General features: G+C 37.2%; 1 long non-coding RNA gene across 1 annotated transcript; it reads left to right on the plus strand.

Annotated features, from left to right (window-relative positions):
* The first annotated feature begins 516 nt into the window (after nucleotides 1-516).
* LOC114140991 (uncharacterized) lies at nucleotides 517-5988 on the plus strand. Its single transcript, XR_003594740.1, has 2 exons — nucleotides 517-4337; nucleotides 4597-5988. It is a non-coding gene; the product is annotated as an uncharacterized LOC114140991 (long non-coding RNA).
* The last annotated feature ends 5924 nt before the right edge of the window (nucleotides 5989-11912 follow it).

Genomic DNA, 11912 nt, shown 5'->3' on the forward strand with positions numbered 1-11912 from the left:
CAGCCTAAACCAGACGATCTGCGCGGAAGCGTTTGATCAGCGTTGGCGGATGTCTCATGTTTCCTACCTTGCGAAGGGGCAGCCAACTGCACCTTGTACTTTTTATTGGACCTGCAGTTTTACCTCAACAGTGATCTTTTGTGTGACGATGCTGACATTGATTGTGTGGTGTATTTGTTCCTTTCCCCTAATGTCAGTCATGTAGATTATTCGCAAGTAAAAGAAGTAGTTTTGTGTGCTTGTGACTTTACATCAGATGTTCGTCATATCTAAACATGCACTAGCCCAGGGGTGGGCAACTCCAGGCCTCGAGGGCCGGTCTCCTGCAACTTTTAGATGCATCTCTACTTCAGCACACCTGAGTCAAATAATGAGGTCACTAGCAGGACTCTGGAGAACCTGACTGCACTTAGGAGGTGATTCAGTTATTGGATTCAAGTGTGTTGGACCAGGGAGACATCTAAGATTTGCAGGACACCGGCCCTCGAGGACCAGGATTGCCCACCCCTGCACTAGCCCTTTTTTTTTTTTTTTTAAACTGAAGCGCATATTTACCTTGTTCCAATACATCTCCCTTCATTACAATTAACAGATGAATCTGTTATTTGGTGCAAGTCAGAGTAAAAAGGTCCAGTTAAATATCAGCTGGGATGTTAAGGTAGCTATAAAACTTTACCTCTAAGTCAAAACAATATAACTTCACTGTAGAACACCTTCCCAGCTGGTTATTCATTCCCTCTACCCCACCAATATGACCTGTGTAATACCAAGCACAGAGGTGGCACGGTGCCTTTTACTTGTAACTACCGAAAGGTACGGTCTTCCATTTGTATTTTCCAGAAGCCTTACAATGGGGAAGAAAAAAACACACTGAACATACGTGGTGGCAGAACCCAACTCCCTCTGAGCATCATCATTTAAAGGGCATATATCATAAATTTCTACCGCTATTTCGATTGATGTTCAGGCTTGTAGCTTGTGCTAATAATTTGTTCTAATAACAGGAAGCACAAGTCCGCCTAAATTTATGACGTCACAACTTGGATGCAAAACTCTGGCGTTGATTGTAATATTACGTCCATCCAAGACAAAAATAGAGATGCTAAAGACTTGAGATGGAGAAAGTTGGAAGAAATGTTTTCTAGGAGTGGTAACTTGGAGAACTAGCACCCTATAGAGTCCAATTCAGCAAAATGGTGAATTGGGAAAACTAAACAGCTGGTAGCATTCAGTTCTGTCATTTTTACTCTGATGTGGTTATGTCTCACTTTTGTACACATAATAGGTCAGTGTTTTTGTTTTGTTCTTGTGAGGGCTTAACTGCATCACAGTAATGTAGCTGTAGAAACATTACTCCAATCTGTCCCGCCGCTCAAACTTTATCAGTTTATTTTCCCCACAATTGCAATTTTGGCCCTAACAAATCACTACAATAATTGTACTTCTCCTAGATAGAAGGGAACCTAAAATACTGACGTTAAATCCGATCGGCACCAGTCCTCCTGCGACTCTGCTACGATAAACAAAGCGATGATGGATGGATATTCAATCAGGCTTTAGCTGCAAACACACTCATCCATTTGGCTCAGACACATAGAAAAAAAATTATAGCTGACGCTGTCATCGCTAAATGTTTAGAGTGGCTACAAATGTTTTGTTTTTTTTGCTGTCATTGTGATTTTAAAGAAAATAATGGATCTCAAGAATGGCTCTTTAATATGATATTTGCCCTTTAAATTATGTTTCAAATTAAAAGTAAAAGCTTAAATAACTGCCTTTAGATTCGCTTGGATTTCTCCACACATTTCCCGTGACTTTTAGGGTCGCAGAAGACATTGCACACTACTGGTGCGATTTCCTTTAGGCACATCAAACGGTGAACAAACGATCGCTAGACTGAAAGCACAAATCCAAAGAAGGCACCTCGGAGCTCGGAGGGCTCTCCGAACCATAAGAAGCAAAATCGACCAAATTTAGGCCAAGATGTGAGGGAGAAAATAAAATAAAAATAAAACCCCCCCCACAGAAATCGTGAGGCTTGATTATTAGAAACACAGTAACTGTAGAGAGACCGCTGTCTGAAATTCCAGAGCTGCTTCTGATTATTCCTCTCAGCCTTCTGGGTTATTCATCTAGTAACTTCTTCACAGTGCAAACCAAGTTGTCATCAAACTTTAGGGTGAACTGTTTGTTGTGACTGTGTTGCAAATTGATTGTGGAGATAGTATTGTGTTATTTTAGGGTAGACTGAACTAGAAATAGGATTGCAGTTTGTAGCTGTGTGCAGTGTTAATAACAGTGTGATCATAATCTAGAAGTGACGTAACATTTGTTGTCTTACTACGACATTAAGGCATGAAAATCTTCTGTCAAGCTGACCTTGTTTGAAATAGGTATAAGTGCAATAACCTTTTGTTTATCATCGCTTCCTCGGTTGAGTAAAAAAAAAACCTCATGATCCCTTCTCCTTTCTTTTGATAAAAAAAAACAAAAAAAAAGACACCAAAAGTCACTGATCTGTAGCAAATGAAGGATTTCAGCGGTCCTCTTGTTTGTATTCAGAGGTGGCGTTTAAACGTGAGATGTGAGATTCTGTTCTTAAAACTGTGATTTAAAATGAAAGTTTAAAAGCTGCCTGCTCAAACACAGGACCGTGCACAAGTTGAAAAGTTGGAATAGATTTTTTTTTGTTTTAATGGATGGACTTTGATGGGATTGTAATTTGGACTAGACACGTTCCTTTGCATGTGTTCGTGTGTTTATATGCATCCTCGATTCCTCCTTCGTAGTCGGTGATATGAGGGGAAAAAAACTAAAAGGAAATCTGAAAGGCCTTATGTTGTTCTCAATGTTAAGCATTAAGGTTGTTTTTTTTTCACTCCCCCTCCCTTTTCAGTGTGTAGCCGAAAGCTTGTACAGTCAAACCCACAGGAGATTTCCACCCGTGCGTTTGTAACTCGGAGGTTTTTAGAGAAACATTCCCCCCTGAAAGTTCAGTTTGTTTTCACCAGCAGAAGATGCGTTACCGGGGAGCAGAGGGGAGATCGCGTTTACACAGAAAGGTGGAAAGTGGATTTTGGAAACACTTTGCGGTGTTTTCTGTTGAAATGAATGAAACCAAGTATTGTACGCAGGTGAAGTAAGACGGTTATATTCTGATGGAGCACCTTATTGACTTGCTCCTTCTGCGAGTCTCCTATTGATCTTGATTACTCTAAAGCAGAGCCATATCAGAGAATTTGCCCATTAGGAGCCCCCATGAATGTGCTTTTAGCTGTAGGATGTATATTGCATGTTTTGTGATACTTTAGTTGTATTTGTAGTCCCTTTCATGTTTTTTTTTTTCTCCTTTCTCTCTTTGGTTTAGTCTGCTTCACTGAAGATTTTACCACCTTACTGCAACTCATGAGCTTTTAACAATACTCCATCAACTGGACTTTAGGCAGGTGTTGATCTGCTGCTGAGGCAGCCTTAATTTATTACAAATTTAAAGAAAAATAATAAGAATTGAAAAGTAAACCATGGTTTATCTGGGAAATAAAAACGGAGCCCTTGTACGTGGAAGGACTCTGAATCAGGGCATGTGATGAATTACAATCAAATTATTACCACGATGCACCTTCACAAGCATAGGAGGAGGGAAAACGTTGGCTTGTCCACCTGACATTCCAAATTTGATTTATTTTTTCTTCCACGGTCCTGTCTTTTTTTTTTTATTATTATTATTTCATTTTGCTTTTCTGGTGAATAAAGTGTGTCAATGACAGGGTTCCCTATTTAGCATAACGCTGATTACCTCATTTACAAGTCTGCAAATATACTATTCTACTGTGTGTGAAGGAGTTGATGCCATCACCAGCAGCGCGGTCTCCAGACCTGTGATGACAACAGGACCAATGAATTTACTCTGCTCACATCAGCCACTTTCAGATGAACAACCGAACTAGAAACAAGCGGTTGGAAACATGATTGAACTTTTATTTTGGCGGGCCAAAAACAGCCGTCGACGATTTACTTCAGTTAAAAGCCGCAGCAGCTGCTAATCCAGTCAACACGTACAGATGCATCTCGATTCAGCAGAAAACCGCCATGAAGTTAAATTGTTTGAACATATTTAAAGCTTTTATTCCTGCTGACTTACTGCTACTGAAAATCCCAAAAGTCGTTTTTCAGAAGCGATATGATCAGAGCTCCTTTGACATGATCTGTTCGCAATTAAGGAATCTACTCAAAACATTTAAACCAACTTTGCTTCACAATCCTTTTCCAAACAGTTTTCCTTCCACTCAACTTTCCATGAATTGGCTTGCATACAGTACAAACATTCATCTTTGTTAGTAAAGAAGTTTTGGCTGTTTCCTGATTAACTGAATCTTCATTAGCTGACTTAAGACTTTTTTCCCTTCCACTCAATTTTCCACAAATCTGATTTTATACAGCTCAAGCGGTCATTTTGTTAGTAATGACAGTTTATGGCTGTTTCTAAATTAACTGAATTTCCATTAGCTATAAGGCGATCCTTGCTGGACGTTTTTTCCTTCCACTCAACTTTCCATGAATCTGATTTCATACAACACAAACGGCCATCTTTGTTAGAAGTGACGTTTTATGAATGTTTCCAAATTAACTGAATCTTCATTAGCTGTAAGCCATCATCGTCAGAAAGAACGGAATAGATTCTTGAAGTTTTGTCTGATTTCAGTATAGAGTGAGTTTCTCTTTTTAAATTGAGATGCACCTGTGTCGTCAGATTACAAAATTTTATTTAGAAAATAAGATTAAAAATCTACCAGCTCAAACACTGACTGGGGTGGCAGCTGTTGGCGCTAACTATCGTGGTTCAGTAATCCTGGCGTATCACAGATATTTCAACATTCTAGCATTGCTCGCTGTTTTGTTTTTGTTTCTTCGTAGCATTACTCCTACCTCCTTGTTTTGCAGCATTGAGTATTGTTCGTCTCTCCACCTGTTCTGGCTTTTAATGGGTCAGTCCACTGTACGGGAATACAGATTTATCATGAGCAATTGTATACTTATACATAAAGTGTGCTTGGATGTGCTGTACATGTCTACTTGACGTTTAAAAAAAATATATTTATGAGAAGCATTTATACGACAAAATACCACTGGAATGTGAAGCCAGACAAAGTTGTGATGCAGATTATGATAGTCTCTCCCCTTTAACATTCAGTGGTGAATGGTCAGAGGAACCATCTTTAGTAAAGTAAATGATTACCTTTTCTTTTTAGTTTATTTCATTTTTCTGTGTATGCTTTTCTGTCCAGCCCTATAATATGAGATAATTCAACGTTTACAGCTTCATTTAGGCTCATGCAGCTGTACCGATATCACAGGTTGTCACGATGAAGATGGGTAGGTGGATTCTGTTTTTGAGGGTTGGAGGGGAGGAAAGTCAGTCTGTGTCCCTCAAGCTGTTTGCCTTTGAATCCAACTGTCCAGATTCTGGCTGCTTAGGCGTCCGTCTCTCCACACTGCCCTCACATTTTACACCGGGTTTGACTTACAAGGGGTACAGGACAAGGTGAAAGGTTTGAGGTTTTCTCCCCACCAAATATTACGGCCCTCCCCTCTCCCTGCTGCCGCCACCTACACACGCCAACACGAAAACAAAAACTGTACCAGCCCCACTCCACAAACCCGCCGTCTCACCTGAAACCTCAAGCCATTCATGTTTCTGTTTTTGTTTCTTCAACAATGCAATCCTGAAAGCACTTTGCCTTGTTATTCCTTTGTGTGAACACGTGAATGATAATTTGTTACAGAAATGTTAAATATGTAAAAGATCATTCACTGTTTTGGAAAAACCTGCATCTGTCTTTCTGACGTTAAAAGAAAAAAAAAAACAAACAGTTTAGTGACATTAAACCTGAATCTATTTTATAAAATGTTTGCTGCAGCCAATTGGTCTTGTCATTCAGTATTGTGGCTTAGGGTTGTTTGTGTTCAATAAAGTGCTATTGCTAAATATTTCATGTCTCTCGCTTTTTTTTTTTTATTCTTTAAGGTTCAATAATGTTAAAAAAATATTTATTTTTGCTTTTTTGTCAAAAAAAATGTCAGCTCATTAAACTAGAACTAGGCAATTTAAAATATATTTTACAGCAGGGGTGTCGAATTCGTTTTCATTTTGGGACATATCAAAAATCTGAATGCTCTTAAAGGGCCGGTTACGCCAGAATATATTGATAAAACCCATTAAACTCTTAAAATATTAATAAACAGCTGCTTGTTTCTGCATTCAATAAGTGTTTCTTAAAATTAAATTATATTTAACATCTTTCCACACTGATCAGTCTCTCCAGGATTTTGTGAATGTTTTTTGTAATTTTTACTTTAAAAATCACAGATTTTATGGTGCTGGTTTAGAAATGTTTGCAAGGAACTTTTACAATACTTGCGCTAATGTATGATAAGAAAAGTGACATTTTACTACTTGCTGTATCAATCACACCCTATAACTTGGCATCAAGTAAAGGTGAGGCAGCACTGACTTAAACCCAATGTTTTTGTATTAATTTTGAGAAACATTTGCAGTAAAATCAGAAAAATATTGATTTTGTGTGAATTTTGCTTATTTGTGAACAACTGGAGGAACCTCTTGATGTAATTTGCAGTATAGAGGACCCCATAAAAGCTGCGGAGGGCCAGATTTGGCCCACGGGCCTTTTGTTTGACACACTGTTTTACAAGATTTGAAGTTTAAATTTTTGAAAAACCTGGATTTTTTTTGTCACCTGCTATCTTGTTTGACAAATGTATCACATCTTCTATTTATTTATTTCAACGTTAAGATGGAATATTATAGCCAGACAATTATTTTTTGTTTTATTGCGAGAAAGCAGTCCCGGTATTAGAACTCTGTAATACTTTTATGAAAACTGAACGTGAAAAATAACTAAAACTTATGATGGGGAATGTTGAGCATCTTGTGAAGTTTTATAAATAAGAAAATACTTTTAACACATTAGTGTCAAATTAACTCTTTATCAGTAGAGTGTATTTTTGAAAGAATCAAACGAATTGATCTGGTCACATCAGAAGCTTTTTCCTCATTAAAATTACTTAATTTTAAGGCGTTATGGTAAAATTGCATCTTTTTGTGCTAATATTATGGCAATATTCTTGTAGTGAGATACAAATTCTTACATAAGGGATGACTGAAATAAACTGAACAGAAAAAGCAAGAATTTAATATGGAGTAAATTAACTTTATTATTGTTTTCAGCGTTCCTCCTCCTGTTGAATCGTTCCCTCATTCTCTACATGGAGTACTTTCTTTTTTCTCTACATCTTCGCTGCAGATCCTCTCCTTCCTGTTTGCCTTCTGTCTCGCAATAGCGCGAGAAAATTTGTGCCGCTTGTTAAAAGATGCTGCGCCTTCTGATGTGCAATTTATCTCAGAGGATTTCACATTTAGTTGTAATTTTTAACATTTTTTGATTAAACTATAATAACCCTAACCTTCCTTGTGTTTACAAACTAGACGACAACCCAACAAATATATCGTTTGAAATTTAAAATGTTTCATGAGAGCGTCCTTTCTAGAGAGATTAGAGAGATTTCCACATCTCCAAAAATGCCAATATTGTAAATTTTAAATGATTTATTTGTTGTAGTACAGTGTAAATGACATCTATTTCATGGTAATTGTATAGTTCCCCATTATTTAAACCGTTTTAATTATAAATCTGATTTAAATTATTTTTTTCTTTCCTATTAAATTGTCACTTATACATTCAAAAAGACCAGGAGTTAATCTATTTCATTAGATCAACCTTATTTATACCAGAGACACAGAATATGGGTTCATTTTTAAAATATATTTATTAATTTAATATAACTTATCTAAACTAAGTAGGAAAAAAATCTATTAAGTCTAAGATCTATTGGACTTTTCAGACTTTTCCTCAGTGGTGAATCAAAATAAATTGAATAGAAATGAAATTATACAGCTTTTAGGCTTTGCGTATTGAACTAAAACTTCTAGAATAATATATAAATATTTCTTCTAATCATTGACATATTTTGTTAAAATATATGTTTAATAATATTTTTTGCCAAATCCCATTTATATCTTTTTATCAAAAATGCTTTAACAGGATAAACATTGTAAATAATTTTATAAGAAATTTCTCTTCCTTTATTGTTTATTAAGTATTTTTATTAGGAGTAACCAAGTCCACTTCCAATTTATATTTTCAAAAATGCTGGACCAATAAAATATACAAGCTGGGGAAAAAACAACATCTCATAGTAGAATATTTCTTAACATTTTGTTGGTTGTTTTCTTACTTAAAAAAATGGGCAATAATAATCAACATAAATGGAGTTTGGATCAAAATTTGGCGTTGAGTGAATTGGATCTGGAGGTAAAGATGATAAAAGCTTTAATGACACCACAGCATATTTGTTAGGGGTGACAGGAAACTGGAAAAGTAATATTCCCCTATCAAACCATTTTCTATAAAGGATTGTCTTATTTTTTGTATTTAATGTCTTCATTATTCCAGATATAGTATTTATGGGGGGGAAATTGTGTTTGTACAAAAGTGACCAGCTGAAGAGCATTTGTTTATGAAACGTAGATGGTTTTAGGGGTTTTCTGGGTATACTGTAATTGCATCTAAGAAGAAAGGGTAATCCTCCAATTTCGTCAAAGTTGTAAATGGGAATAGCATTCCATATAGAGTTTGGGTTTTTTAGAAGATTTTTTAAATATTTAATTTTGAATGAATTGTTTAAAGATGTGAAGTCAAGGGCTTCAGTTTCACCTTTTTCAACTTTACTCATTAGAATATTTTTTCTGATTTGAACTGAAAGAATTTGCATGGCCAGAATGAATAGATAATGTCTCAGCCAGATCTAGAGAAACTCATCCATGCGTTCATCTTCAGTCGTATTGATTATTGCAACAGCGTCTTCACAGGTCTGTCCAACAAATCAATCAAACAGCTGCAGCTGATCCAGAATGCTGCTGCTCGCGTTCTGACTAAAACCAGGAAGATAGAGCACATAACACCAGTTCTAAAGTCCCTCCACTGGCTCCCTGTAGCTCAAAGAATAGACTTTAAAATACTGTTGTTAGTTTATAAATCACTGAACGGCTCAGCACCACAATACATTAAAGATCTGCTGTTGTTGTATCAACCTTCCAGACCTCTCAGGTCTTCTGGTTCTGGCCTGCTCTGCATCCCCAGAACCAGAACCAAACGAGGAGAAGCAGCTTTCAGCATCTATGCACCAAAAATTTGAAACAAACTTCCAGAAAACTGTAAAACAGCTGAAACACTGACTTCTTTTAAATCTCAACTAAAAACCCACCTGTTTAGAATTGTATTTGAAATGTAATCAATTACAAATTTATGGATGGAACTTGACTTAATGCTTTGTTTTGATTATTGATTCTATATTGCATTGTGATTCTGTGTTTGTAATGATGTAAAGCACTTTGAAATGTCTTGCTGCTGAAATGTGCTATACAAAGAAAATTTGATTGATTGATTGATTGATATGGGGAGACTGGATACCCTGGTCTGAGACCTCTGTTCCCCTTGTTATATTGTGACATCACAATGTGACATCACAATATAGCTCCAAAGGCAGAATTCTGACATCACCAGCGATTATATAAGCGCCTCACATCATCTACTTTCATCACAGCCGTTTAGCAGCCGTTGTTGACACGTTTCTCTCTAGAATTTATTTAGCAGTTCACAGTAAGACTTTCAACTTTGTTTGGTGCACATTTCATTTGGAGATTTACATCAAACTTAACGTGAAATCTTTACAGAGTTTCTAGAGAACTAATTTTAACTTAGACCCTGAAACAAACAAAGAATACAATGGAGTCCAACCAACCAAGAATCGAAGACGTTGCATCCGACAACATTGTTGAAAGGGAATTACAGCCACCCAATCCGCTCAAGCGAAAGAAGAAGAAGGTGCCATTTGCAGTCTGGTTGGAGCAGCAAGAGCTTAAGGTTTCTGCTGAAAATACCGAACCGCAGGACGTTTCACTTATAACTGAAAATGAATCGATTGCCAAAGCGATGGAGACACTGGATCAAAAAGACAAGAAAAGTCCATCTACGGTTAAGCCCAAGGACAACATCCAGGCAGACAATTTAACTGAGGTTCCTGATGATCAGACAGCAGAAAATGTCCAAAGAGGCTGTTTAAATGAAATTCAAAATTTGCCCCACTCTTCTGACAAGACAAGTCCAGCAAACTGTTCGTGTCTTGCCAAATTTAAGGAGACTGAATTGAAATATAAAGAAATGCAGAAATACCTAATGACACAGCTTGATGAGATGTTCGATACGAATAAAAAACTAAGTGCTAAACTTAGACAACAGCAAGAGCTGGTGAGGAAACTGTCAGAGAGCAGACAAAGCAAGGATTCAGTGGTTTCTGCTCAAATTCAGAGAGATTATCAAGAAATCCCAAAGAAGAAAACATTAAATTATCAATCTGCTTCGGTACAAACAGAGATGGATGGACAGGAAACCAGATATCCATTAAAACCAGTCAGTCGAACAATTTCTACGCAAACTGAGATGGATGTGCTGGAAACCAGAGGTAACTTGAAACCGTCGGACAACAAAATGGAGAAATACTTAATGAAACAGCTTGATGAGATGTTTGATACGAATAAGAAACTAAGTGCTAAACTTAGACAGCAGCAAGAGCTGGCGAGGAAAGGACTCTCAGAGAGCAGACAGAGCAAGAGGTCAATGGTTTCTGTTCAGACTCAGACAGATTGGCAAGAAATCCCAAAGCAGAAAACAGCAAATTATCAATCTGCTTCAACACAAACTGAGATGGATCTACAGGAATCCAGTTATCCAGTAAAACCAGTCAGTCAAAGTATTTCGACACAAACTGAGATGGATCTACAGGAAACCAGTTATCCATTAAAACCAGTCAGTCAAAGTATTTCGACACAAACTGAGATGGATCTACAGGAATCCAGTTATCCAGTAAAACCAGTCAGTCAAAGTATTTCGACACAAACTGAGATAGATCTACAGGAAACCAGTTATGAATTAAAACCAGTCAGTCAAAGTATTTCGACACAAACTGAGATCTCTTTAGTGCTACAAAACCAGCCCTCTGAAACACCACTGAATGGGCATCAGGATCAGCTGACCAAGATATTCCAGAGATCTACAGGTAAGAACAGGACAGAGTCAGCAATGAAAGCTGCCTGTGAGCTGGAGATCCCCAATAATGAAAACGGTGAACAGGAAGTTTCTATACTAGGAACAGTTGTGGATCATATAGCCTCCATTAAAACATACATTCATATGATTGAAACTGAGATCGCTAAAGCAGAGCAGATCGATGAAAAAGAAACTGTCTCTGAAACCCAACTAAGTGGGGACCAGCAAGATGACAAGAAACCATCAAAGAAATCTAAGTGCAAGAACAAAAGAAAGGCAGCAATGAAAGCTGCCTGTGAGCCGGAGACCCTCAACAATATTAAAGTTTCAGTGGAAGACACTGAAGAAGATGAAGTTTCAATACCTAAAAACTTCTTTTCCGAAATATTCGGTGATGAGACAGCCTCCATCATACCTGGGATTCATAGAAATGAAACAGTGATGGGTGAATTACAGCAGGCGGCTGAAGACAAAATGGTGACAGAAATACAACAGAATGGGGATCAGCCAGATGATAAAAGACCATTGACTAAATCAAAATGTAAGAAAAAGAGAAAGACGGCAAAGAAAGCTAAACTAGAAACCGTTGTAAATAAAATAGAGACGGATCAAAACTTGATCCACAGCACTGAGACACCAAAATCTGATTTAGAAACACTAGAGATCCCACAAACAGCTTCTGAGCAAATAGAGACAAAATCTTGCAAAGTCTCAGAAGATGTAACAGGT

The sequence above is a fragment of the Xiphophorus couchianus genome, chromosome 24, assembly GCF_001444195.1.
Source record: "Xiphophorus couchianus chromosome 24, X_couchianus-1.0, whole genome shotgun sequence".
Taxonomy (NCBI): domain Eukaryota; kingdom Metazoa; phylum Chordata; class Actinopteri; order Cyprinodontiformes; family Poeciliidae; genus Xiphophorus; species Xiphophorus couchianus.